Source organism: Prionailurus viverrinus, chromosome B2 (assembly GCF_022837055.1).
Source record: "Prionailurus viverrinus isolate Anna chromosome B2, UM_Priviv_1.0, whole genome shotgun sequence".
NCBI classification, from domain to species: domain Eukaryota; kingdom Metazoa; phylum Chordata; class Mammalia; order Carnivora; family Felidae; genus Prionailurus; species Prionailurus viverrinus.
The window spans coordinates 42,731,318-42,744,959 of record NC_062565.1 but is presented as its reverse complement, the minus strand read 5'-3'; positions in this window follow the sequence as shown (position 1 = coordinate 42,744,959).

The following is a 13,642-nucleotide window of genomic DNA, read 5'->3' as shown; positions in this document are numbered from 1 at the left end:
ACAGTCTACAACATGCCCGACCAGTCCCTCTCAAAACGGTCAAGGCCATCAAAAACGAGGAAAGCCTGAGGAACTATCATAGCCAAGAGGAATCTAAGGAGACATAACATATATGCAATATGTTCTGGAGGCAATTCTAGCACAGAAAAGGATCTTAAGTAAAAAACAAAGGAAATTTGAATAGAGAATGGGCTTTGGTGAATAGTAATGTATCAAAACTGGCTCGTTAATTGTGGTAAATATACCATACCAATGTAAAATATTAATAATAGGAGAAACTCCGTGGGGAGTACAGCATTCTTCAGAGATACCTGGGGTTCTGTCCCAGACCACCACAATAAAGCCAGTCAAATGAATTTTTTGGTTTCCCAAAAAGCTATGTTTATACTATTCTTTAGCCTATTAAGTGTGCAATAATATTATGTCTAAAAAACAACATACTTACATTAATTGAAAAATACTTTACTGCTAAATAATTCTATCATCTAGCTTTCAGCAAGTAGTTATCTTTTTACTAGTAGAGGATTTTGACTCCATGTTGATGGCTGATGCTGATCTGGGTGGTGGTGGTTGAGAGTTGGGGCGCCTGTAGCAGTTTCTTAAAAGAAGACAGCAGTGGGGGCACCTGGGTGGCTCAGCCAGTTCAACATCTGACTTCGGCTCAGGTCATGATCTCACGGTTCATGGGTTTGAGCCCCGCATTGGGCTTTTTGTGGTCGGTGCGGAGCCCGCTTCTGATCCTCTGTCCTCCTCTCTCTCTTTCTGCCCCTCCTCCACTCATGCTCTCTTTCTCAAAGGTAAATAAACATTAAAAAAAAAAAAAAGCAGTGAAGTTTGCTGCATCGATGGATTTTTCCTTTCACAAACAATTTCTATGTAGTACGCGACGCTATTTGATGGCATTTTACTTACAGTAGAACTTCTTTCAAAATTGGAGTCAATCCCTTCAACACCTGGCACTGCTTTATCAACTAAGTTTATGGAATATTCTAATTCCGTGGTCATTTCAACAGTCTCCACGGCATCTTCATCAGGAGTAGATTCTGTCTCAGGAAACCACTTTTTTTGTTCATCCATAAGAAGCCACTCCTCAGCCATTCAAGTTTGATCATGGGCTTGCGGCAATTCGGCCCCCTCTTCAGACTCCATTTCTGATTCTAGTTCTCTTGCTATTTCCACCACATCTGCAGCTACTTCCTCCTCTGACGTCTGGATCCCCTCAAAATAGTAATCCCTGAGGGTTGGAATCAGCTTTTTCCAAACACCTATTTATGTTGAAAATCTGACCTCTTATCACGAATCACAAGGGTTCTTAATGGCATCTTGGAAAGTGAATGATTTTGAGAATGGTTTCCATTGACTTTGCCCAGATCCACAGAGATCTGTCTGTGGCAGATCTAGCCTTATGAAGTGTGTCTCTTAAATAACAAGATTTGAAATTAATTACTCCTTGATCCATAGGCTATAGAATGGGTATTGTGTTGGGAGGCATGAAAGCAACAGTAATCTCGTACCTCTCCCTCAAAACTCTTGGGTGTATTGTCGATGAGCAGTACTATTTGAAAGGAATCTTTTTTTCTGAGAAGCAGTTCACAGCAGTGGGCTTAAAATATTCGGTAAACCATGTTGTAAACAGATGTGCCGTCATCCAGACTTTCTGCCATGTATAGAACATAGGCAGAGTAGATTTAGCATAATTCTGAAGGGCCCTAGAATTTTCAGAATGGTAAATGAGCACCGGCCCCAACTTAAAGTCACCAACTGCATTAACCCCTAACAAGAGAGTCAGCCTGCCCTCGGAGGCTCGGAAGCCAGGCACTGACTCCTCCTCTCCAGCTACGAAGGTCCTGATGGCATCTTCTTGCAATATAAGGCTGTTTGGTCTACAGTGAGAAACCTGGTGTTTAGTGCGGCCACCTTCATTAATTCTCTTATCTAGATCTTATGAATAACTTGCTGCAGCTTCCACGTCACTTGCTGCTTCCCCTTGCGACTCTCGTGTCATGGAGATGACTTCTTTCCTTAGACCTCATGAGCCGACCTCTGCTAGCTGCAGACTTTTCTCCTGCAGCTTCCTCACCTCTCTCAGCCCTCACAGAATTGAAAGGAGGTAGGGCCTTGCTCTGGATTACGCTTTGACTTAAGGGAATGTTGTGGCTGGATTGATCTATCCAGACCACTCAAGCTTTCTCCATATCCGCGATAAGGCGGTTTCACTCTCTTACCATATTGTGTTCACTGGGTAGCAGTTAATTTTCCTCATAGTTTTCCTTTGCATTCACCACTTGGCTAACTGGTTGGCATATGAAGCCTAGCTTTCCACCAATCAGAGCTCTCAGCATGCCTTCCTCCCTAAGTTTAATCATTGCCAACTTTTGACTTAAAGTTGACCATGCAACTTTTCCTTTCACGTGAACACCTGGGGGCCATTGTAGGAGTAGTCACTGGCCTAATTTCAATACCACTGTGTCTCAGGGAAGAGGAAGGCCCAAGGAGAGGGAGGGAGAGGGAGGTGCAGCTGCTTGGGGGAGTAATCAGAACACACACAACATTTATGGCTAAAGTTGCCATCTTCTATGGGTGAGGTTCATGATGTCCCCAAACAACTACAATCGTAACATCAAATATTATCACAGGTTGCCATGCTCGGATAATAATAATGAAAAAGTTTGAAATATTGAGAAAACTACCAAAACATGACACGGAGACATGAAGGAAGCAAATGCTGTTGGAAAAGTAGGGCCGATAGACTTGCTCGGTGAAAGGTTGCCACAAACCCGCAAGTTGTTAAAAACCGCAATGTATGCAAAGCGCAATGAAGCAAAGTGCCATCAAATGAGGTATGCCTGTATATGGGAGCTTTGTATTATCTTTGCCGTTTCTCTATAAGTGTAAAACTCTTCTAAAATAAAAACTCGACTTAAAAGTTAGGATATAAAGATTTATTCGTTTTGAGGCGATGTGCTTTCCTCTGAATTAGAATTCCCCTTTGATATCCTGTCACTGAGATACAGAGATCTATGGCTAACTACTATTAATACCTCTTACGTTAGCTATCTAGACTGGGAATGTGGGTGGAGGGAGTGGGATAAAGAAAGAGAATTCTTTAACGCCTGAACAAATATGCTGGATTCCTACTAATGCGAGGAAGCCTCCTAACCGCCACCGCGTCATTTCTGTAACTGGCCAGCGGTCACAGCTAGTATTTCTTACTTCCTTCTTCCACTAGCCAGCCTCTGTTCCCCTTGCTCTCATCAGCAAACCCCTCAGCTGGTATGATCCCTTGCCTGATGGGGTGACCCTGCCTATTTCTGTTTCAGTGCTCCTCTGCTGTGTGACAAACAATGCCAAAACTCGGTTGGCTTAAAACAGCAGTGACTTATAATTTCTCGTGATTGTGGGGGTCAAGCGTTTGTGCAAGCTTTAACTACGTAATTCTCCACATGGCGTCATCTGGTAATTACCCAGCTGCATGCAGAGGACAGTGGAGCCGGACCTCAAGGATCAAAAAGGCTGTGCTCATAGATTTGGAGATTTTGAGCCTCGGTGATCTCTCCTTTCCCTGGTGACCAGCTTTGGCTTCCTCGCAGCATGGTAGTCTCAGGGTAGAACTCAAAGGACAACTGGCATTTAAGACAGATGAAACAGAAACTGCCAGACCTCTTAAGGTATGGCTCAGAAATCCCACAACGTCACTTCTGCTAGATTTGTGGTCAAAGCTAGCCACAAGGCCAAGTCCAGAATAAAGGGGAAGGGAAATAGAGTCTACCTCATGCCAAGAGGAACAGCAAAGAATTTGTGCCTGTCTGTAGTCCACTAAAATGGTTGTGGAAATTTCCTTTGAGGTAAATTCCTAGAATTGGAGCTTCTGCATCGAGGGAATTCATTTTAAACACTTGAAACCTGTCCAAATGGCCCACCATTCCGTTTTGCCAGTTTGCATTCTCGTTAGCCGTGTTTGCAGATCAACTTCTCTGGGCCTTCACCAACACTGGGTATCGTTACCCTTTTTAATCTTTTCCAGTTGAAAGAAGGGGAAAAGCCTGATCGTTGTAGTTTTGTTTTTTTGCATTTGTGAATACCATTGAGGTCGAACACTTTTCATGTGTTTATTGGCCATGTCTAGATGTTCTTTTTTGAATTGCCTAATCTTGTACTCTGCCCATTCTTTTCTTCGGCTATTCTTGGTTTGAGTGTTGATGTTGGTCTGAAATCTGGGTTATTAAAGTTTAACCGACCTCAGGAAACCCTACTGGGTTTTTAAATATTATGAATTACTCTTGCCCAAAATAATCTATCTTCATTTCCATTCGTTTATTCTTTATTTCCCTGGATCATCACCTTTTTTCAGTCCTTTCTTTTCTTAGATTAAAAATATTAGAACTACAGATCCCCTCATTGTTCAGTTGAGGCTACGAACACCAGAAGAAGAAAGGGTCTTGTCCGGAGATTCTGAACGTGGGGGAGTCTATTCAGTTTGGACGTGTAGGACCAGTCCTTCAGGCTTCCAGCCAGAATGACGCCCAAAGTGCACTTAGCCCCCTTACCACAAGATGTGCCTCCTCCAGTCTGGCACTAAGAAATTCAGTCTATCTATAACTTTTGCCTCGTGAGCGACTGGGATCCTAAATTCTCCCTGCCTCTAACTGGCGATGTGGCCTTTGATAAATTACATTAACTTCGGGCCTTGGACTCTCGAATGAAGCGGGAGCATTGAACTTCTGCTTGGTGACTCTGAGGCACACTTTTCACTATTGAAGTCTGTTGTGTCAGAGGGGCATTTGTAGAGAATGCGCTAAGGGGAAGCAGTATAGATGGAAGTCACCTTTAAGACATTTACTTCAGCCTAAAAGGTTATTTTTGAAGGGAACTTAATCAAAGCTCTTTAAAAATAGTTTTTAATTACAGGTTTGAATCTTTGTGTTATTTGTAATACCTTTTTTAGAAGCATGAAAATAGCATTTCTCTCTGTACCAACTTTGTGCTTTCCCATTTGGTAAACACTGATTTTATTTCTCTCTGGGCCTGTAGGAGTAAACCAAGCCAACTCAGCACTTCCTGTTTACCTCCCGGTTGTACGTATCGTAGATGGCGACAAACCTGATCCCCAAAATAAGCTTCCTTGGTTGACTTCTGCATTTTCCGGTTAGGCAACCGGCCTGTCAATGCTTGAACGATGAGTTTGGCTATTGAAGCCTTGTTCTGCCATTACCCCTTCAAATTGTGGGTGTAAAGGAAAGTCAATGTAATAGTAGGGATAATCTAATAGGAGGATTTATATTTAAAAGGGGGCATCACTTGAGAATTATCAAAGCATTTTCAACTTTTAAGCTTGGAATGTGTGCCGTGAGTGAACACAAAGATAGTAAATAGGCAGATTTCTTCCGGAAAGTCTCAGCGCTCTAAATATCTACTTTTTAAGGAAGAAAATTTGAGTTTTATGTGTATTGAGTGACTAACGTGTAAGGTCAGAAACATTTTATGTTTCCATCCTAGTTTATTCTGCTTAGCGTAAATCAGCAGAGTCCACCATAATTTACCATCTACTCAAGGTTTTTCAGTTGTATTACACTCGTGTCAGGCACACCTTCATGCAAGTCCCTCCGGGTCAATGGTTTAGAAATTCTGCCTCTTCCATCCCCTTCTCCTCTCAACACCTATGGAGATAGATGCTAATTGGAACTGAAGCAGCCGACCCAACTATAGGGTTAGACCACAAGATTAATGAGATAGAAGTTTTTTTTTTTAATTTTTTTTTTAACATTTATTTATTTTTGAGACAGAGAGAGACAGAGCATGAACAGGGGAGGGGCAGAGAGAGAGGGAGACACAGAATCGGAAACAGGCTCCAGGCTCTGGGCCATCAGCCCAGAGCCCGACTCGGAACTCGAACTCACGGACCACAAGATCGTGACCTGAGCTGAAGTCGGACGCTCAACTGACTCAGCCACCCAGGCGCCCCAATGAGATAGAAGTTTAAGGAAAAAGTAACATTTCTCAGAGTGTAGATGCCAAGTTAAAGCCAACAACCCTCCTGGATCAGCCAGATCCCAAGCTGTGTGTTCCCTTGACTTCACTTAAAGAGGAAACCTTGTACATCCAGCCACCGTTGCCACCCTCTGGCTCAGTGTGGCTGGCTCTGCCTCCATCCTGGAGGCCTCAGCTCAGCAGTCACCATCGTGGACAACAAGACCACAGACTCAAGGTTTAGAGAGAGCCCCCGCACACTCTTTGCTGGGGTGACATGCAAAAAGGAATGGTGGGACACCGACATGCTGTAGGTGGCTACCCATGCTCATGGCAGCCTTTAGAGGTGTGTGATTTACATCCATAAAAGAGGGCATTCAGAGTCAGTGGATATTTAAAGTCAGATACTGGCAAGAATATTCTACATTACTGATGAGTGATTGAACCACGGGCTAGTAGACATCCCAAGGTATCAGAGGCTTAGAGCACAGTATCTGCCAAGAAGAAGAAAAGCCTAAGTATCTTATCAGTTTGCTGAGACTGTAATGGGCATACTGTGTGACATACCTGTATTACTGGAGATGAGGGGCTGGTTTCCTCTTAGATTTTCCACCTCTTTCAGGATCCAGACGCAGCCTTCACCTGTGGCACATGCTCTTTATAAGCATCCTAAGTTCTTCCATCACTGACTAGTCACGCTGGAAATAAATGTTATACATCTAAAAAGTGATGTTCTTTCACATCTAGTACCCAGATCTTAGTTTCTAAATATTCTCCACTGACATTCAGGCTCCTTGGAGAAATAGATGATTCCAGGACTGGGGCAGGGAAAGATGCCTGGGGAAATGAGCCCGGAACATCTTAATTCAACAGAAAATAAGAAATTGCTCATGAACCGGGGGAACATGTCAAAAATGGGAGGTGGAAGAGGCTCCTTGTTGCCAAATCTGGGACAATTTGATTGTCCAAATAAACGATGATAGTAATGGGTTATCACCCATGGAATAAAATAAATATCGTTGAGTCCATACAATATAAATAAGGAAAAAAAAATACAGAAGAAAGTGAACATTCTTTTGCTGTAGAATGCAAATTTTAGATGGAATCATGGCATTAAAAGATCATCAACAGGTCGGGGCGCCTGGGTGGCTCCGTCCGTTAAGCGCCGACTTTGGCTCAGGTCACCATCAGGTCTTAATTTACAGTTCCTGAGTTAGAGCCCGGCATCAGGCTCTGTGCTGACATCTCAGAGCCTGGAGCCTGCTTCAGATTCTGTGTCTCCCTCTCTCTCTGCTCCTTCCCCACTTGTGCTCTGTCTCTGTCTCTCAAAAATAAATAAATATTTTAAAAAAATTAAAAAAAAAACAAAATGTTCATCAACAGGGAGAAAGGCTGATAAGGAATGGATATTTACATAGTCTCAAATTACCCCCACAAATGACTCCTCAATTACAAAAGAAAGGTAGTAACATGGAAAAAACCCCGATGCCCTTACGATTATTCATTGTAAATATTATTTGTTAATTAAAATATGGTTTTTTTGTTTTGGTTCACAGATGGTTAAGTGCTTCTTTTGCTTAAATTCTGGCCTCAGGCCATGTCATTAAATAAGAAACACAGACGGAAATTCATTTATACCAGTTTAAAGGGGATATTCAATGATGACAAACCTTTGCTAAAATATACTTTGAGTAAATGCCTAATTCAGTTCTTTTTGCTTAGCCTCAATCGGGAAATCGTTCTCCCCACCAAAAGCCAGAACGGGCTAGCCCTGCGGCACAGCAGAGGCGTACAGGGCGGAGCCCTGAGCCCCTTGGCTCAGAGGGAGATGGGGAGCTACCTTGCTGTGGGGACAGAGAAAGGTCCATTCCAGGATGGCGCCTGAACTCCATCTGGTCCCTTCCCTGGTGAGGATTCTGGCCCTCTTTATTTTCCCTTTTTGTTGCCTGAGACCAGGAACACTATTTTCAGTTACTGTGACAGTTGGGTATCTGAACAGGCAGGATGCTGGTGTCCAGAGAGGGCACCCGGGGTAAACAGGGCGCCTAGATAATGCTGGCTCAGCTGGGCTCCTGGCCACCTGGTTATGTGATGGGCTGCACCAGCATTCCAGGGAGACGGGACCGGCACCTCGAAGGCTACATTCAGACGTTAAAATACACACCCACAAAACAGCCAGCCCAGACCCCTAATCTTACTTTATGACCAAACTATAATTACATTACAGCAATTACTTGAATATTACATTTTTATTACTGTTATGTCATTATGTCTACTCGGGGAAAAAAAAAAATCTGCCTACTTTAACCAATAAAATTCTTAATGACTCATTGAAGCTGTGTCTACATGAAACCCCTGACTTCCACATTTTGGGCAAAATAATTTTTCGGGCCTGGGGGAAGAAGAGGGTTAACCTTCATCTATATGATTGACCAATAATCAAGAAAACTCCCATTTGTAGATGTGCTCCTAGAGATTAAAAGGTCCTCGCCAAGGCTAGTCAGAAAGTTAAGAGCTGTATTTCTAAAGCCATCCCTCCCTTTATCATCTATTGATCCATTGTATCTACCAACAAAAAGTAGAGCTGGGATCTCAGGAAACATCCGTGTCGCAAATGCACGGAGGCACATTTTATATACTTCCAAAATGTTCAGTAGGCCCAACTGTGGAAGGATTCTTTAGAGGCAAAACTAGGCCAGTTTCGCAGCCCTTTCTCTCTGGGAGCCAGTGATTTGTGTAGAACTCACCAAGGACACTCCCCAAGTAAAGCGACTCATGTGTGGTACGTTTTTTAATCATTCTAATCCTATTTTACTTCATTCCCTCTTTTCAGGTAGCATCTCATTTTCTGTATGCCTTATCTTGCTTAGGGTTTCAGGCTGTCCAATTCACTACATTTTCTCAGCAGGGGGAACCTCTGACCCTGACCGCTTGCAACGTAACCCAAACTGTGTCCTTTCCTAAGCAGTGCAGGCCCAGACAAGCATGGGACGCTGTCTGTCTCGGAAATAATTCTATACTTTGAGAGCCAGAACGTAGGCCCTTGAATTTGGAGAATTTATCATATGCGCTGACTAAGTCAAAATACCCAGATTTAACTACCTTTGAATTTTTTTTTTCACATGTATTTTACCCCCAGATACTCTACGTATGGAACGAACACTTCCCTCCAAGACAATGAAGTAGCTGACAGGTTTTGCTTTCCCCTCGGCAAATCAAGCCCAAGGTTTGTTCTTTGCTTCATTTTTCTTAATCCTTTTGGCAAATACATGTCCCGCATATATTACTGTGTAATTCAGTGCCTAATTCTAAAGTTATGTTCATCTGTGGACATATACGCTGTTAAACATTCATGACTGCCCACCAATGTGAAAAGTATTACCAGACCTATTTTTAACATGGCTTTGGCAAGGCTGTTGCTGTGGGGGAAAAAAAAAAAAATCCTATAGAATCTTAATGAGAAAGCTGAATGATTCTTTGAAATGTGGTTGTGATTCCCTAACTTACTAAGTGGTGATGTCACCGGTGTTGAGAAGCAAGAAACGGTAGAATCCCTCCTTTGCCAGCATGCCCTAGAGATACGCCAGAAGGGGAATGAAACTTCTCTCGAATGCTGTTTGCACTGAACTGTGCCTTCTCCTCCACCTCCGAGGGAGCCACATAGGTCCCTGCGCAGGACATGTCTCACACACTTGGTTTGTCATCTCTGAGAGCCTACGTCATGGAAGGTGCACGGTTTGCCTGTGTTTTTTAATAGAACTTGATCTGCCCACTGGCCCTTTTTCTTTTCGTTACCCACATTTGTCTTAGAGAAATAACCGCCTTCTTCCCTGCTGGAGAAAGACAGGAGTTTCCTCCAGCTCACCTGCGTCCCTTAGGTCACGTAATTAGCATGAGGAAAGAAATCCAAAGAAGTCTGGCAGGACAGGAGAATGAGTCTTTGAAGGAGCCCTTTTCTCCTGTTCTCACCCCCTACCTCCCAGCTCTCTCTTAAGTGGGCACAGGCCCCAGTGGAGCAAGGTATCAGTGAGGCTGTTTGCTTCTGGCCAGCAAGTGGGTTGGATGGGATTGTACCGACTATTCCCTGCACAGGACACAAGGCCAGGGGGACACACGGGGGTGCTTACTTCCGGTTCGGGCCTCACCGGCCGAGCCTTGGGTCCTGACATGGGAGCTCTGTCAGCCAAGAGCAAGGTCCACTCAGAGGGAACATTGCTCCTAATTTCTCTACCTAGAGGAGGCACTTTTTTTGTAATTCTTCTGTCCTGACAGGACACATTTTTCTGGCTTGGATAAAGTTACTGGGTATGCTCACAGGAGCCCTGGGACTGATCCTAGAGGAATGAGGACACAGCATACCGAAGGGGCAGAGTTTGGCAGCCTAAATGTTGGCTAGCTCGGCAGTGAATATTAGTGGTGTCATTACTTCTATGGAAAAAGTACTACAGAATAAGTAATTTTGTCCTAGACAGCAAGTCTGGAACCTTTCAAAGTTCCAGGATCAGCCATAGCTTCAAGAGGACGCTATTTCCATTTTTATTCAGCCTCAAGCCTACAGAACCAGTATCTACAGACAGAACCATGGTCTGTTCAAATTAGAGGCCAGTTTGGTTCTGCATCAGGGGAAATGGAATTTAAGGGGTGGCCTAGCTGTTCTCCATAAATCTTCCATAAAATCATGGGATCACTGACAGTGCAGAAAGAAGCCTTGGGCCCTGTAAGGTCCAGTCACCACTTTCCAAGATGGGTCTATGAACTTGAGGCACTGGCCCTCATTGCCCTCAGCCCCAGAAGCCTGCTTCTCCCTCCACACCCATTTTTCCCTCATTCTGGTGTTCTAGATCTTGGGAGATGGGGAAGATTCTGATTCTTGGGCGTGGACCCACTGGTGTTCCACTTCCTTCCACAAGTCCTTTGGGAAAGGCTTCTCTGCCATCAATGACCCAGTGATGTCCACCGATCACACAGAAGGATGTGATGGCTCAAATCCTCGCCACTAGCCATCCATGATTGCCAGAGGCTTCCAAAGGAACTGGCCCACTGTCTGACCCATCCCAACCAAGCCAGCGTGACACCCATTCTCACCAATGCTCTGCTTTTTGCCTCAGCTTCCCAAGGGTCCTTTCCGGTCCATGGAGATGATACAAGGGCCCGTCCTGTCGATCCCCATCACCTCTCTTGTTTCCTGCCCCTTCACCCTCTGACTGAGATCCAGCTTCAGCTTGGTGGAAGAGGTCCCCCAGAACCAGCCTTCTCAGTGTTTTCTCTGCAGAGACTCCTGCTAGGCCCCACTCAGCTCAGACTTGTGCACAGATACCCCGGCCCAGAGCCCTATTTACCACACGCCCTTGGGTGGTGATTTGGACTCGTGCCCGTCTTCTGTGGAGACAGCCCTACCCTCCTTTTAGTTATGCTAACTCCAGCACCATGCATTTATCAATTCCTCTTGGCCCATCAGCCCCCACTGAAGTTCCAGATGCCTTGTGGCAAAGGCTACACTAGAGACGACACATGGCATTTGAACCCACCCTTGGAATCCTTCGTCTTTGAAAGAAGGATGTTAATTTGGCAGATTAATTTGGTAACTCTATAAATCAAGATCAGGGATTCTGACTTCAAACTATTATATTTATGATGCTGCTTATTCGTTTAACGGATTCCACAGAAAGAATTCACTTGTTGCAATAATGTTTTTATAAACCTCAAATAAATATTGGCTTTCCTTTTAGAGACAGCCTCTCACACACTAATATATTATTCTTATAATATTACAGACTCACCTAAGGCCTGAACAAGACACCATTTGATGTGACCTTCCATCCTCCTGGCCAAGAGTGTGGCCTGGGGAAGGGCCTCCATATTGTGGCCTCCGTATTGCTCCTCTCAGTGACCAGTTCCGTGTGCCTCAACCACTGACTGAGATATCAAGCTTGGCCTTGATGATCAGTTCTAACTGATTAATTTTTGGCTAGGTTGTCTACAGGCTCTGTATCAGTTAGCTATTATCACATAACAAATACTCCCCAACTCAGCGTAAACCAGTAAGCACTTCTTGTTAATGAGTTCAGAGGTTGCCTAATCTCAGCAGGCTTCATTCATCGTGTATCAGAGGTCTGCTGTGGGTTGGTAAGCAGCCGTGTTATTCTCTGGACGCTTGGGGGTCGAGTGACAGTATCTGGTTTGGGATGGCCATGGCTGAGACAGCGGAACTCTTCTCCAGGTGGTCTCACCCTCCAACCCTAGGTTGATCATACACAGTTGGCAGGATTCCATGAGAGAGAGGAAGCACACCAGATCTCTTGAGTCCGAGGCTCCAAACTGGTTTAGTATCACTTCTGCCATTGTCTCTTGGCCAAAACAAATCACAAGACCCACCCAGATTCAAGGGATGCGAAAACAGATACCGCCTCTTTAACTGCAAAGTGACATTGCAAAGGGTGTGGACAGGGAAGAGTGACAACATATGGGTATTTTTGCAGTCAGTCTACCAAGGCTTTGTTAATAGCTTTTATTTTCTTAATTTTAAATGGGTGTGGCGACTGACTAAATGTCTTCATTATTTTAAATCTCCTTCAGTTGTTTTGTTTTGTTTTGTTTTGTTTTGTTTTTACATAATGTGCCGGCTAAGGACACTAGAAGCTCTAACAGGTGAAACTGCTTGCCAGGAGCTAGTAAGTGACAGCAAAGGACTAGAATCCAGGTCTTCTGATGGCAAGTTCAGAGCCATTTCCAATATTCCACTCAGATGACCTCCTTTGGCCTAATGGTATGCATTTATAAAAATCGTTTCCTCGACAGGAGAGAGTGATGTGTGGCCATGAGGTGGGGGGAGGGACGGGGAGTGTTTCCAATGGAAGCCTGACCCCATGCTCTTGGTCTCTGTATTTTCTTAGCGCAGCGTTGGAACCCCTGAGCCAAATAATCCCAGAGAGACGCTGTACTCCACACACCCTTGGTCACTTCATTCCACACCGATTCCATGACTCTTGCTCATTTTAATTCTCTTATTTTGTGCTAAATCTGGGTCTCCCAGCTAGCCCTCCCTTAGCTCTTTTGTCTGTGTCCACTGTCACACTTCAACTGCTGGCTTCATACCCCAACCTCAGACCTGCCGCTTGCACCCTGAGCCTGTTCCCCCCCGCCCCTTCTCTTGATGTCTGCTTGACATCTTTGGGTTGTGGGGTTTTTTTTCCCCAGGGCTATGGCCCTCATCCAGTTTGTATGGGATCAGCTGGTGACCTCATGCACCCCTTGGCTGGGCTGCAAACCATTTTTTAAAAATATTTATTTATTTTTGAGAGACAGAGAGACAGAGTGCAAGCAGGGGTGGGGCAGAGAGAGGGGGAAACAGAAACCGAAGCAGGCGCCAAGGTGTCAGCACAGAGCCCAACGCGGGGCTCGAACTCACAAACGGTGAGATCATGACCTGAGCCGAAGTCAGACGCTTAACCGACTGAGCCACCCAGGCGCCCCTCCAGTGGTTGCATTTAAATGGTGTGCAAGCCCAGGGGCGCCCAAATGATTAGCCTATATTGTAGTCACTAGAGAAATGAAACAGACCTTTAAAATATCAGGGCACCTGGGTGGCTCAGTTAAACGTCCCAACTTCAGCTCAGGTCAGATCTCACGGTTCGTGACTTGGAACCCCTCGTTGACAGCCCAGGGCCTGGAGCCT